The sequence below is a fragment of the Anser cygnoides genome, chromosome 2 (assembly GCF_040182565.1).
Source record: "Anser cygnoides isolate HZ-2024a breed goose chromosome 2, Taihu_goose_T2T_genome, whole genome shotgun sequence".
Lineage (NCBI taxonomy): Eukaryota > Metazoa > Chordata > Aves > Anseriformes > Anatidae > Anser > Anser cygnoides.
The window spans coordinates 126,315,001-126,330,764 of NC_089874.1; the positions used below are offsets into that span (position 1 = coordinate 126,315,001).

General features: G+C 39.6%; 2 long non-coding RNA genes across 4 annotated transcripts in view; one reads left to right on the forward strand and one right to left on the reverse strand.

The window, feature by feature from the left end:
• Positions 1–4,200, reverse strand: part of LOC106039067 (uncharacterized) — a 34,770-nt gene extending 30,570 nt beyond the window's left edge. The window contains exon 1 of one of the 3 annotated variants that reach the window (XR_010829702.1): positions 3,708–4,200. This is a non-coding gene — a long non-coding RNA (uncharacterized lncRNA). The remainder of the gene's footprint in view (positions 1–3,707) is intronic. The other 2 variants (XR_010829704.1, XR_010829703.1) reach the window with 2 other exon arrangements.
• Positions 2,073–15,221, forward strand: LOC106039068 (uncharacterized). Its single transcript, XR_001209016.3, has 3 exons — positions 2,073–2,992; positions 13,135–13,184; positions 14,559–15,221. It is a non-coding gene; the product is annotated as an uncharacterized lncRNA (long non-coding RNA).
• The last annotated feature ends 543 nt before the right edge of the window (positions 15,222–15,764 follow it).

The window sequence follows — 15,764 nt, forward strand, 5'->3', positions numbered from 1 at the left end:
CTGTCTTGCCAGCGAGATGATTTGGCAGAGATTTTGAAATGAAGCAATTCAAAGTGAAAATCATCTGCCCTTTCCAAACAGAACTGTCTCAAACACTTGATTAGATTTCAATCCCAAATAGATATTTTCCATTCAAATTAACTGACTACAAAATAAACCATTTTTGTCCTATCCTATCAGGCTACTTGTGCCTCGTAACAGCTTTGCAGTGTTTTTGCACATTGTCTTTGCTCAGCCATGGGCTTTATAATGGGAACTGACAGAATATGTTGTAAATTGAAATTATATTTTGGTAATCTTGGGAAACAGGAACTTGATGTTTATAAAAACTTGTGAGCCACAAGGTACATCTGCCCTCAGCTTCCTGCCACGTGGTATCTCATCCCCTGCAGCAGAACTTACTAAGAGAAAAAAAATGGTATGGGATGCTAAATATGAGCAGAGGTGCTTGAGAGGCTGTTAACGGATTTAGTTTTGATTATAAAATATTGAATAGTCAAACCAGAACCTGAACTAGTTTTATAAGTTTTCTGATCTCAGAAAGATTTCCAATCTTGAAACTGTTCTAAGATCTTATTTTCATGGGTTTTAGTGCCAAATCATTTTATTCCTGTGTTGAAGACTTTTTGTTTGGGAACTTTATCTTATTTACACCGTGAAGAGTTAAGGAGTTAAAAAAAAGTCAGCATCACCTTGGGACTCAGTCATACCACTATTAAGTACCCTTCTGCATCATGTTTCAGTGATGTCACTGTGCATGCCCACATGAGGTAGTCACCCAAGTAGGTCAGACAGCATATGCATTATCCTTCTCTTCCTGTCTTTTTTACATGCAGATATCACAGCTGTAAGGCCTTCTGCCAAGACAGGGAGGATTGCAAGGCAGGTTTCCTGCCTTCTTTCCCTGCACTACCAGCAGCCTACCTGTGCAGCTCAGAGGAAGCCTCTCCACTCCTTTACTCAGTTACCTACCCGTAATGCAGGGATAACCATGCCTAGTGGATTCACTACAGTCTGAACTTCATTAAGCATAATTCATGTCATTACAACGAGCATTTCTGCAATCCATAGTACAAAGTATCAGTTTCTGCCTTTTGCTACAAGGCAAAAAGTATAATTAGCCTAACATCATTATCATAGGTTTCAGAGTTACTGTAAGACTGGAAAAACATCTTCACAGCTATTTTAAGTCCAGTAGGGAGTTCTCTTGGCTTGTCCTCTTGCATAACGGTTTGTAAAGGGTTTTTTTGTTTGTTTGTTTGTTTTTTGTTTTTAGTGATTCCTCCACCAAACCCACTCATCCGTGGTTTAGATGTAGCAATTTTCATCCTCTTTTTACTTGTGCTTTTCAAGAAGAGGCGTTAACTTCTGTCAAGCCTCCGGGCAATAAAGCTGCCTTCTAAAGTTCTCCTTTGAGATCTCTCAGAAATAGTCCATGGAGACCAGCAGTCTCCTGACTAAATTGATTAGAGCTTATTGCGTTCACTGCTTCAACTATTTGCACTCCAATCTCCAAAGAGCTATTTCGGCTCACACAGACCCAGGCAAACTTGCTGAGAGCAGCAGAACTTCAAGCCAGATGTGATGTTTAAGGGATACCGTGGCCACAGGAGGAGATTTTTCCCACCACCGGTGTAAGTGTGCCACCCTCTGGACAGTGGTCTGAATCACCTTTTCCAGACTGCACCAAAATCTTGAGATTTGATCTCAGTGGAGCCAGTCCAGTCCAAGAGGTTAGAGACCAGAACCAAAAGCAAACTGCATCCATGTAATGCTGAGTCCTGCTTAGCCCAACCACAAGCAAAATGTAAGCTTTCCATTAGTAGCTCTGTAGCCCACTGCTGAAAACAGACCTGATTCTGTGCCATCAAGCATTGCAATTCATTTTCAGATATTGAAGTTGACCCGAAAAAAAATCTACATAATTTTCCTCTACCCATGGACCACTGAGCTCCTTTCCATTATACCTGTTGCAGCCAGCAGAGACATATGAACCACAGCACCACCAAGTCAGAAGATGGGTTAGTAGTGTATTTTGGACTCCATCTTGCACTAACCAGCAAGTCTCCTTTACAGAGATTGCCAAGGTAAAATGCAAACTGAAATGCAAAATGCAAATAGAGCAGGAGATCATAAAATCACCCTAATGAAAGTAAGCAATCCAGTGACTCTCCAGACGGGGGGCAGACTCTATGAAAATTCTTCCCTTCAGGGAGATGGACACAGTCCAGTAGCGTCTCTCTCTGTTCTTTCCTGCTAGCTTGAGGCCCTACAATTCGTAAGCCCACAAGATTGCCTTCAAGCTCTACTATTTGTCACAATGTTCCTAGGCCATCCTAGACTATTCCTTCTTGGTTGAAAACTCTAGGTTTTGTTATTAGATCCTCATAGTAGCATCTTACTCATACTTCTTGGAAGCAGTGTTCCTTAGTGGGCAATTTTATAAGTGATCAGATTTGCAATGGATTAAAACGTGATGAAAGTGCTGCATAAAGCAAATTAAAATTGAAAGCCTGTGTTTGTAGAATAGACTTTATCTAATGTTTGACAGATGGGGAAAAGATTAAAGAAAGAGAGATCCCTACAGAAGAGAGCTTTGTCCAAAACACATCCTCACTGGACAGTAAATTGATCAGCAGCCTATTCTTAGGAAGGAAGAAACTACCTTCTCACAGTCGGACTATGAGATTAAAAATAGTGTTAAAAAAATTTAAACAGAAAATCCAAGATAATATATACTATGACATGGCCAGAGCATCATATCCCAGGCTCACTCAGCATGCAGAATAAGCTGATGTGCAAAATCTTATTAAATTTTTCCATGTATCTTCACTCAAGAGATGGTTTGAGCATTATTTGTACTGCCATGGCACAGTCTTTTATTGACTATGATGTTATTTATTACCTCCTGGAAGTTTATGTGATGAAGTCATTTTGCAACAACTGATTCACAGCCATGAATTTGTCTCACCAGCATGCCCCAGAGATGAAGGTAAGGACACTTCACAGAAGGGAGGCTGAGGCACAAGGGCATTAGGGTCCTGTTTAATTGATTGTCCCTCAGGTGATTTTCCAAAGTATTTAACATTATACAACATGATGCATCAGACAAAACCTAAGATAAATTTGTATGTATGACTCATGCAGCATCACATCTCTGTAGTAGAAATAGAGATCTCACCAATTTGTCCAAGCAACTCCTCAGGTATCTTATAGACAAACCATTAAGTGGCTGTTATTAGAGTCTTCACATTCATTAGTGACGGGGTGAAGGTTGCACATGCAATGCTGAATTTGGTATTTCCCTACTGTAAGTTTCATTGTACAGCACTCCACATGAGTTGAAACAAAGGTGTGGTTTTCACATTCACTTTAGGGGCACAGCTAACGGTTGTTTCTCCCACCCATACCCTTCATATTTGCCCTGTTTCACCCGACCTTCTCCCTCTGCTCTTAGCCAGTCATCTCTTTGTTACAGGCTAGCTCAGCTTTTCACTCCCTAACAGCACTTACAAATATATTTTTCCCAGCTTCTTCCTTTCTACTTTTTTACCTTTTTTTTTTTTTTTTTTTTTTAAATCCAATGTGGCAGATCCCTCTGTTTACCACATAGACACTTGGAGAGAGGAAGACCAGGTGAAAAAGTTCAGTGGCTATTACCAGCTGAAAGCCAGAGTCTTACAATGAAAAGTATTAGAGAGGCTCACCTAAAGAGTATTCCTAGCAGCTCCATCTTCAGTGGTTGCAGTGGGGACTGCCGCAACTGTGACTTTTCATATTAACACCAAGATGACACTTAACTCTTTGTTACTAAGCATTGCATCAGATACACATCATAATGCTGGTTTCTTCAACTTAGCAACCAGCAGTGCTGTAAGGTCTAGTCTGTATTTCAGTGCTTTGTCTGTGTGGTTGCAGTAGCTAAAAGTGCAGGGAAAAAAGAAACCAGAATATTGTAACACAGAAGTTACTGCTTGTTTAAATTAGATCTCCACCAAGAAAGCTTACAAAGCTCCCAACAAGCATTTCCAGCACAGATGCAGGCCCTTAGCATGTTGACAGTCACTAAACAGCATAGGGTTCCCTCATCTCACAGTCCCAGAATAATCCTGAGATATAGTTTAGTGTCATGTCTATACTCTGCATTTGAGGAAGAATTATGGAAGAGCAATACCACAAGCGGGATTTGAACTGCCTGCATAACCTCTTATCAGTGAAATGCAACTCTTGTTCTTAAGTGACCAACTAATCTGCACTGTGCCACCAGTAAATCACGTAACATGTAGCACGTGTTGTAAAGCAAAGCTTTTCTTTCAGCAAGCTCAAGTATCTTTTCTTTCAGTAACAGAATTTAATCTATTAAATAAACGGGATCTTTTCCAGGTTAAGCCAAGGCCAGGAAGATCTGAAATAACCTTGTCTTTTTAACTCTGTACTGCAGGAAAAAAAAAAAAAAAGTAAAAAAAAAGTGAAAAAGCTGAAAAAAACTCTGTGTCAAAAGATTATTCAGTGTCTGACACTTAGTGGCCGAAATATAGTATTGCAGTCATAGTCAGGCTACAGAAATCAGTACCTCTTCAGAAGTAACACTATTCAAAAGTGACCCCACTGGGTACACCAATAAAAATATTAAAGAACACACAATCTACCATCTTGGTAGTTTATTAGCATGTGTTTTTAAGCTACAGTGAAAATAAAGCCTGGGTTTCAATCATAGGTAATTGAACCTAAAGAGAAGCCACAAAATCCAAACATTGTAGTTTAGTTATTCCAGAATTAATGAAATAATTTCTGTCTGATCATACACTACCGACAACAGGCTCTTCTTTCACATTTGTGTCTTGAAAAATGCCCGTCACACTACTGGCGTACTTTAATAACACTCTGTGGGAGTTTAAGCCTGCTACTTGGGCAACTTAAGAAAAAGACTACTAAAATGTGAAGTTAATTCTGCCAAAAACATTATCTACATACAATCACTGAAGTCAGTTTATTTTAAAATAAGCCATGAAATAAAAATAAATAGACACACCTAAGAATTACTAACAAACTTCATGAACATACTTAACTTGCTGCAAAATAAATCAGAATGTCACAGTACATTCTGATGTACTGTATGCCATAAAATCTATTACAGCATAAAACAATTGAAATAATATTTTATATATATATATATATACACACATATATATATATAATACAAATGAAGAAGTCCCCAAAAGGTCTTTCATGGTGTAATACTGAGAGTTTAGGCTTTGTTTTGTATCCTCAGACCTACATTCAAGGCAGATTGGTGTGAAACCCAGCCACAGATGACAGGGATGAGATCATCTTCTGAGAATACTATCTAGAAAACGTGCCGTGACTGAACCACTCTAGCCCGAGTGAGTAACTTTGGCTGGTGTGGTCAGCATCAGAAATGCAGATGTAATCCTGCAGATTCAGGAAATTTTATGAACTCCTCCAAGAAAAGGGCAGTACAACACATGAGACAGTCCATACCCTCTAGTGTCACATTTAGTATAATGTGTATAAATCATCCAAGAAAATAAAAAATAGTAATAAAAAACAAAACTCTAACTAAATGCAGTAGATTTAGCTTAAGTCTTATAAATCCTATAAACTCCTTTTGCATAGCAAGGAACAGGGTTTGACCAGAGGTGTAGAATACTGTCCAGGAGAGACATTCCAGTAAAGGAGATGTCAAACAGAAACTCAACATCAGAAATGCATAATAAGTTTGGTACTTTGCTCTTTGGCCTTATGGACTAGAATATTCTGAATTACCTTCAGAGCACTGATGGCTTGGTTCTGAATCTGAGCCACATATGCCAGAAATAATTCTGCATATCTGTTCCAAAGTCGTGTTCCTTGGAACAGGAAATTCTCTAGCTCAGAAATCAAGTTGGTCATGCATGGCATTTTTTGAAAATAAATAAATAAATACTATCGTGAAACCAAGACATTTTGCAAACTTCTCATTCCACTTGTTTTCTAAAAACGAGAGATGGTGCAACCTTGCCATTAGAGAGCATGGGATATTCCTTTCTTCATACACCAGGAAGAATCCATGTGTTCACATGCCCTGGTCATCCTGGGACAGTTTAACCACTCCAATATCTGTTAGAAGAGCAACACAGCAGGGCACAAGCAATCCAGGAGCTTCTGGAGTGCATTAATTATAACTTCCTGTGATCAAGGAGACAACAAGGAGATTTGCTGTTATAGAATCATAGAATATCCCCAGTTGGAAGGGACCCTCCCACAAGCATCACTGAGACCAACTGCTGGCTCCAGAAAGGACCACCCCAAAATGAGACCATATGTCTGAGAGCATTGTCCAAATGCTTCTTGAACTCTAGCAGGCTTGGTGACAAAACCACATTCCTGGGGAGCCTGTTCCAGTGCCTGACCACTCTTCACACAGTGAAGAACCTTTTCCTGATATCCAGACTGAACCTCCCCTGTTGCAGCTTCAGGCCATTCCCTTGGGTCCTATCACTGGTCACAAGAGAGAAAAGATCAGCGCCTGTCCCTCTGCTCCCCTCGCGAGGAAGCCGTAGGCCACCATGAGGACTCGGCTCAGTCCTCTCTCCTCTCCTCTCCTCTCCTCTCCTCTCCTCTCCTCTCCTCTCCAATTTATTGTTCCTCTCCTCTCCTCTCCTCTCCTCTCCTCTCCTCTCCTCTCCTCTCCTCTCCAATTTATTGTTCCTCTCCTCTCCTCTCCTCTCCTCTCCTCTCCTCTCCTCTCCTCTCCTCTCCTCTCCTCTCCTCTCCTCTCCTCTCCTCTCCTCTCCTCTCCTCTCCTCTCCTCTCCTCTCCTCTCCTCTCCTCTCCTCTCCTCTCCTCTCCTCTCCTCTCCTCTCCTCTCCTCTCCTCTCCTCTCCTCTCCTCTCCTCTCCTCTCCTCTCCTCTCCTCTCCAATTTATTGTTCCTCTCCTCTCCTCTCCTCTCCTCTCCTCTCCTCTCCTCTCCTCTCCTCTCCTCTCCTCTCCTCTCCTCTCCTCTCCTCTCCTCTCCTCTCCTCTCCTCTCCTCTCCTCTCCTCTCCTCTCCTCTCCTCTCCTCTCCTCTCCTCTCCTCTCCTCTCCTCTCCTCTCCTCTCCTCTCCTCTCCTCTCCTCTCCTCTCCTCTCCTCTCCTCTCCTCTCCTCTCCTCTCCTCTCCTCTCCTCTCCTCTCCTCTCCTCTCCTCTCCTCTCCTCTCCTCCTCTCTCCTCCCCTCTCCTCCCCTCTCCTCCCCTCTCCCCTCCTCTCCCCTCCCCTTCCCTTTCCTCTCCTCTTCTCTAGGCTGAACAACCAAGTGACTTCAGTCACTCCTCATATGCCTTTCCTTCTAGATCCTTCACCATCTTTGTTGCCCTCCTTTGGACATTCCCTAATAGTTTGTGCTCTGCTGCACCTCATACTTAAAAACATGGAAGAGTTCAACAGGGATGTGAAGGCTGAGGGCAGCTTTGGCTGCAGTGACCATGGTATGGTGGTGTTCAGGATCCTGGGAGTAGGGAGCAAAGCCAATAGCAGGATTCCCAGCCCTGGACCTCAAGAGAGTAGATTCAGGCCCCTTCAGGAAAGTACTTGGAAGAATCACATGAGATACAGACCTGGATAGGTCCTGGATAGCTACCAGGGTAGCTTGTTGATTTTCAGGGACCACCTCCTACAAGATCAGGAATGATCCATTCCCACCTTCAGAAAGTCAAACAAAAGTGGCAAGAGGCCTCCATGAGTCAAGAGAAAGCTCCTGATTAAATTCAGACTTAAAAAGGAAGCATAAAAGAGAAAGAAGCAGGGTCAGGTCACACAGGAGAAGTACAGAAGCATTGTCTGAGCATGTGATGAGGTTAGGAAAGCCAAAGGCCACAGGGAGTTGAATCTGGAGATGGATGTGAAGGGCAACAGAAAACATTTCTGCAGGTACAAAAACATAAAAAGGAAGAATAAAGAAAACATTGGCCCACTGCTGAATTGGACAGGGGATCTGGTGACAAAGGACATGGAAAAGGCTGAGGTGCTCAATGCATTATTTGTCTCAGTCTTTACCAGCAAGATAGGCCCTCTGGAACCACAGGCCCCTGAAAGCAGTGTAAAAGCCTGGAGCAAGGAAGACTTACATTTAGTGGGAAGGATCAGGTTAGGGAATAGTTAAACAAACCAAACATACACAATAGGTGCACGGGGCCTGACTGAACGCACCCTCAGGTGCTGAAGGATCTGGCTGATGTCATTTTGAGTTATCTTTGAAAGGTCAAGGTGATCAGGGAAGGTTCTTGAGGACTGGAAGAAAGCAACTGTCACTCCTACCTACAAGGGCAGGAAGTAGAATCTGAGGAACTACAGGCCAGTCAGCCTCGCCTCATTCCTAGGAAACTGATGGAGCAACTAATTCTGGAAGCCATTTCCAAATATATGAAGAACAAGAAAATGACTGGGAAGATTCAGCATGGATTTACAAAGGTGAAATCATGCTTAAACAAACTGATAGCCTTCTACGATGAGACAACCATCTCAGTGGAGGAGAAGGCAGTGAATGGTGTTTATCATGACTTTAGTAAGGGTTTTAACACAATGTGTCCTATACTAACCTCACTGATAAACCAATGAAGTACAAAGTATGTAAGCAAACAATGAGGTGCATTGAAAACCGAATAACCTGCCAGGCTCAAGAGGTTGTAACCTGCAGCACAAAGTACAGCTGGTGGCCAATGACTAGTGGAGTGTCTCTGGGGTCAATACCAGCAAACTTGTAACATCTTCATTAAAAGCCTGGACAATGAGACAAAGTGCAGCAAGTTTGCAGATGGTACAAAATCAGGAGGAGTGGCCCTGCCTTATGAAAAGCATTGCCAGAAGGTTAATGGAGGTGATCCTTCCACTCTACTCAGCCCCAATGAGGCACATTTGGAGGATGGGGAATAGATTTGTGCTCTCCTGCACAAGAATCCAGTGAAGGACCACAACGATGATTAAGGGATTAGGGTATCTGATGAATGGGGAGAGATCTGGGACTGTTCAGCCTGGAGAAGAGAAGGCTCAAGAGTATCTTACAATGTATGTACACACCTGATGAGAGGAAATGAATAAGATGAGGCTAGAGTCTTTTCTGTGGTGCCCATTGACAAGACGGGAGGCACAAATTCAAATTTCCTTGTTGTGGTTTAACCTGGCCAGCAGCTAAGCACCACACAGCCATTCAGTCACCTTCCCCCCTCTCTGGGATGGGGGAGAGAATCAGAAAAAAATGAAAGCCTGTGGGTTGAGATGAAGACAGTTTATTAGGACAGAAAAGAAAGGAAAATAATAATAACAATGATAATAGTACTACCAATAATAATGTGTACAAAACGGCACCCTACCAGCTACTAGGAAGAAAACTAACTCTATCCTAGCCAAAACCAGGACATCCCTCTAAATTGAATTGTTACTTTTTGCTGTGGAAATGGTCAAACTGGAAGAGGTTGCACAGAGAGGCTGTGGAGTCTCCATCCTTGCAGATATTCAAAACCCAACTTGACACTGTTTCGAGCAACCTGCTCAAAAGACCTTACTAAGCTTGTATTTAGACTTACCTTTTAAAAGGCCTTGATACATGCATATATATGTATTTTACCCCATGTATCTGACAGTAGAGAAACAACCTTCACCTCTCTGCATTAGGAGTGAAAATGCACTCTGCAAATCAGGCTATAGCCTTTCCAGCAACTGTTTGAAAATAATATGACTGAAGCTATTTCAAGACCTTTAGCTACCTGTTTCCATGTCAGGAAAATCAAGGCTGCTAAAGTCTTCCATGGTATCATGGGAATATGTTTGGTGGATGCTATTTCACCAGTAGCTTTTCAGCTTGAACTGACATTTCTCACTATTCATACCCATCAGTGTCAGAAACTATATCAGGTTTTACAGCAAAGTTTCTACATCAGCCTTAGAGGGTGTCAGTCAGCCTGTGCTTTCCGCAGCCAGACGGGCTCGTCGGGCAGCAGGACTCCCAGCTGTGCCAAAATGCAGTCTGCACAAACATTCATGCTAGACACCTAACCATCCTGACAGCAGATATGCTCAGAGGAGGGCACACGTTTCCCCACACAGCTGATGCTTTCCCTCCCTGTAACTGCAATAGCTTTTCACTGGAAGTAGGAGTTAGTGTTACTATGGTAGAGTGTTTTCGCTTGTGTTTGTTGAAAGGTGTTTGATAGTAAGCACAGGGTTGAGTGAATGTGTCATCTGCCAGACTCTGTACACACTGAGTAGAAAAGAGAAAAGTTGAGCAACCAAGCTGTTTTCAAAATGTGTCCCCTGATGACTACAAGGGTCTGATTGGCTGCATCACCTCATCTCATCTTATCTCATCTCATCTCATCTCATCTCATCTCATCTCATCTCATCTCATCTCATCTCATCTCATCGTCTTGTTTTGAATCTATCTTTGGAAGATAGATTCTGAAGACAGGAGACATAATGGTAAAATTAAGATCTCAAACAATTTTCAGACAGGGTCCTACAAATAAAAGAGCACTGTTGTTTTATACTCTGGAAGGGATACTCATTTAAAACTGTTCATAACAGAAAGGATTTCAGTAAATTTCAATTCTGTGTTTTACTCTTTTTGTAAGGATCCATCCATTTCATCTCTACTTAGACAGTGTCAGATGCTTCATCTTTTTATTAGTGGATTTTCTAGGTGTATCAATAGCCACCACAATCTGATAATGAAAACACTATACAGGTCCCCAAAAAAGCAAGGTGTTTAGAGCTTCTGTGTTTATATGGGAATACTTAGGACAATGACCATTCCAAGATTTCAGAGTCAAACTTTAGTACTCAAGGTACTAAATCTCAAAACCCTCAATCAAAAATTATCTACAAGGTTCAAGTTGATTTGCATACAATGAAAAGCAGCAACTAACTACAACATGATTTTCTGATATAAAAAAACCTTAGTTCTCTTACCCGTAAGGTTCACATTTAACCATCCGTATATATGAGGATGCTTAAATGGTACCCCTAAACAGATATGTAATTCTAACATTGCTCCAGACACAAACTTACCTTTAATCACCCTCTTTGAAATTTTCAGTGAGTTGAGTCCTGTAGCCTTCCACTCACCACAAACACCTAAGACGGATATCCACCAAGCCTTTCCTAGATATCTAAGGCCTCTATATAGGTATATAAGACCTCTATATAGGTATAGGCCTCTATATATAGGCCTCTATATAGGCATATAAGGCCTCTATCAGTGCTAACCAGAGGAATAGAAATAAACGGCTTTCATCCAAAAATTAGAAGCAGACTAACTGCAAAGAAATTAGCAAAAGGGAACAGTTAACACAGTGAACCAGCAAGATTAGTATGCATCTAGTCACCATGTCACAGGAAATGAATTTTCAACATTTTTCATGGAAAAAAAAAAAAAAAAAGGTGATCTGAGAGACAGAACAATTGGTAAAGAGAAAGATCCTACTAGCAGTTTGGAGGACTTGAAGGCAAAGATCTGTCCTTTTTTTCCCCTTCATGTCCCTCAGGAATAGAGAAAATAAAAAGGCATCTAAGAAGAAGGAAGGTGCCCAACTATACTCAATCCAAGGTTGCTGAGGATCTACACAAACTACACTGAAACAAATTTCGACACATTTTCTTTCATAAGTCAAATCTGAATTAGGAGGTATTCACAGTAAAAATATCAGCACAGACTTCAAGAAGTGGTTTATTGTTCAAGTTCCCCAGTTCCTCTGGTGTTTGCACTGCCGATATTGAACTCCAGAATTTGAAGAACCTATTGGAAAGTCACAGAGTACACAAACTTGAGGATTTCAGAGAATGTCCTGCATGTATAAGGATGCATACACAGTGTGTATGGAAATGATTTTTTTTTTATTATTCTTTCCTGTTTTTGTGATTAAGGCATGAGGAGAACAAGATTTTCATACAAGATGAATTAGGGGGGTTTAAAATGATCTCTTCCATCTTTATCTGTACTATTTGCAGCATGCTTATCTCCTTCCACTCCTTCCTAATGCTACAGACTTACAGTGCCAACAAAAGTAATGAATGACCTGAATTCACCTTTAAATCCCAGGAAACTTGAACAGCCTGTATCTACTGAAATAACACTGTTATTGCAACAGCTTTCAGTAATAAACTCTTAACTGGACTGACAGAAGTCTAGTCTTTGTTGAATACCTCCTCTAATCATCTCAATACAGAACAAGCTGTTTACTTTAATGTTTATTTTCTTGAAACACAACAAGACTTCATTGTTTGAATTACTGCATAAATATGTAGCTTAGAAATACTCACTGGTGAACATTATTCATGGATGTAGAGGTCTTAAATGATTCAGACTCTGATTCACTCACATCCTCAATAATTATCGCCACAAAAGGGAACACATTTTAAAGAACAGGATGTGAAATTAATGTTCTGAAGAATTTGTAAAACAAAACCTCTACAGATTTTTTCTCAAGTTCACTACGAATTGTTACTGACTTCTAATGGCTCAATCAGGAGCCTTTCAGTTTTAAACAAACACGAAACACAGATATTTTTTTCATAATAAAAACAAAATACAATGGTTAGGTAACTGGAAAGTTTTAGAATTATTTTAGATCAGTTTAGATCCAGTGATACTGCACTCTTGCTTTAATGATAATATACAGGTAAAGTTACCAGGTTATTTTGTAAAAATGAAAGCAACTCAGTCAACATCCATGAGTCTTCACTCAGCTCTGAGTCAAAGCTTTTGGAAGATTTACTGTAAAATTCTTTGGGACATCTATCTGAAAATTAGAAGTAGTTTGTTGTTGTTGTTGTTGTTTTTCTCTGTAGTTCTTGTCCTTAATCAACCCTATAAGTGGAATTAAAAAAAATAAAATAAACCTCTAACATGACAATTTAAACAGCTACAGTCCTGAGATTTAGATTAGGTTACAGACAAACATTTCTGTCCTCAGGCATGGCAAATAAGTTCTACAAAGATTAGCTCAAGAGCTTTTTGGAAGTCTTAGGTATTTGAACAAATGCTGTGTGTTGCAGTCTTGTTTCAGAATTCCCAACTTTGCTAATTGACTGTACTATGTGGCATTACATTTTGTTTCCCATTTACTGTTTTTTTACCTTTGGTTTTCATTCACGCAGTCAAGAGCATTAGAGATACCAGGTGATGTAAATCAACTGTACAACAAAAGGTAATATAAGTGAATTGTTTATATGAACTATTTGACAAGTATTTTTGAATAATAAATGCAGTTGTGCAGATGAAAATCAGATCACAAACCATTGAAAGGTGGAGAAAGTGGCTAACATTTTGACACATACTATCAGGTAATAAATACCTGTTCAGTTTTAATTTTGGTATTCATTTGTAACTTTGAATGCTCACACAATCAGATTAAGTTTTCTCAATCTATTTGAAGTGTGCCCAGGTCCAATAGAATGATGACATAATTAATGTTTGCCTCTTATCTATAAGGAACTAATCTAAAAAATTAAGTAACTACCTAGCTTTTATATATATATATATATATATACATATATATATATTCAGTTTGATAACCAGGGAAACAGCAACAGGGTATTTTATTTTAATTCTTGTAAAATGTTTTGAGCAGCAGGTTGGATAGATGACCTCTAGGGGTCCTTTCCAACCTATACGATACTTTGAGTCTTTTTCCAGTGAAGTCATGAGGTATGTAATACTGCAAATCTTGCACCTGGATCAAACGTTTGTGTAGAAATCTTTTGTGTTCTTCTCTAGGTTGAATAATGTTCTACCTGATTTGCAACGGTTGTATGATCATAGAAAATAAGGCTAAAAGAGGTTAGTCTAGTCTGCCTCCCTCATCTGGATCCATCTAGTCCATGATAATCATTTCATTATGAGGCTGGCATCTATAATAATTCAATAATGAAAGTTCCGTTACTACCATAGGACTCCAAATGGGCAATTAGAGAGAAAGTTTACTTCATGTAGAAAATATACCCATTTAATTTCATACATTTGATGGCATAGATCTTGATTATGAGAAGCTTGGAATGTTGTAAGATGAATTTACTCACTAAAGATCATTTCCTATGAACTGTCCTATCACCCTTCAAGAGCAATAATACTACAGCTGATTAATTGAGGGGACAGATTTCTGATGACTGAAAAGTTTTTTGCTTTGTTTTGTTTTTTAATTTGAGGACATAATCAAAAGAGAGGACAGAAAGTATATATGTCACAGTAATCAGTGAGGAAACAGTAAGAACGTGTAAAGCCAGGGTGCAAGAAACAGAGAACAAAACATTTGCTGTGGTTCAGGATAGAAAAGTGATAAAAGAAAATAAAAGTGGTAACAGAGGTTCAGATGAAAAGAAGTTGTGGAAAACTTAAGACAATGGATATAGGAAAGACAGCTAAATCTAAAATAAATAAATAAATAAATAAATAAAAAACCCTACCAAAAACACATAAATTGTGCTACATAGGTATGTTTTCTATAATTTACTTCAATTTAAATATATATATATCTTTAAAAGCCTTGGTTTCAACACCGATTTTTTTTTTTTTTTTTTTTTAGGCTTCCTAGGGCTGGCACATCACTGGGACAATGGATCCTTCCTGAGCAAATCTGCATGTTTTAACATTGTGTTCAGATGCAGGCAGATGTCATCTGTCATCCTGCTATCTATCAAGGCAGACAACACACAGGAAGATGTGATAAACTAAAAAATTACACAGTGAACAGTATTGCTCAGCTTCAGTTCTTCAGCAAAAACATAAGCTATCCCTTTCTTCTGTTTTAGCTCCCTCTTACTGATCCAAGGACTCTTTGTTTTGTATGAAGCATAGGAATGTGTTGAATTTGAAAGCTATTTTAAATAGCTCTTCTGCCTCTAAACTTCTTGGTCTCATCACATTTTGAAAAATAAAATATATGCAGTCTGCAGCCACTCTTCCAGGGAGTAGAGAAAGGATAAACTGCTAGAGAACATGGGAGACTTCTCTGAAAATCATGTCAACTTGTTGATGGATATTTTTAAATTCATTTCAGATTCATTGTTTTGAAAAACTCTAATTTTTTTTGTTTGCACATAACTGTTGCCTTTATGCATGGTTCTATTTTAAACAAAACTTCATTGGATCAATAGCCATAAGGTTTAACAGATTCTTAACAAGAAGTTACGCATTCTGCATCTTTATCCAAAATTCCCAATCTGATTACATCCCGTAAAGATGTACATTGGCAAAGTTTCCTGAAACAGAATTTCAGACCTGAACATTCTCTAAAGTTAGATGGTAACACTACATTCACCAGCCCAGATCTTCTCTCTTCTGTTTGAGGTAGCCAAATGATGAGCCCAAATCTAAACAGTTATTAGAGAAAGTATGGAATTTACATCCAATACCATAATTAAATTCTTCTTCGTGTAATATCAGAAATCTGCAGTTAGAAAATGTGGGCTTAGAAGAACGTAAAGATTATGGCTGTGGGAGATCTTCAACCTAAAATGATGATCCTTAAGTGAGATAGATTCCCATCCCTTTAGAGATAGATGAAGGAGAAGGACCCTGAACTTGTACTACTTGCTCAGTTAATGTAAACTGCAGTCATTTTATTCCATTTGTTTGAAACCAGTCTTAACAAGATGAAATGTGCTGCAAGGTGTTACAAAAGAAGGTCAGGGGATAAGAAGAGATAAAAATTGAATTGATCAACTATAACCCAAGTTCTTGTATGAAAAGTATATTTAAACTACACCTATCTATTATCGTATGTTCTGTT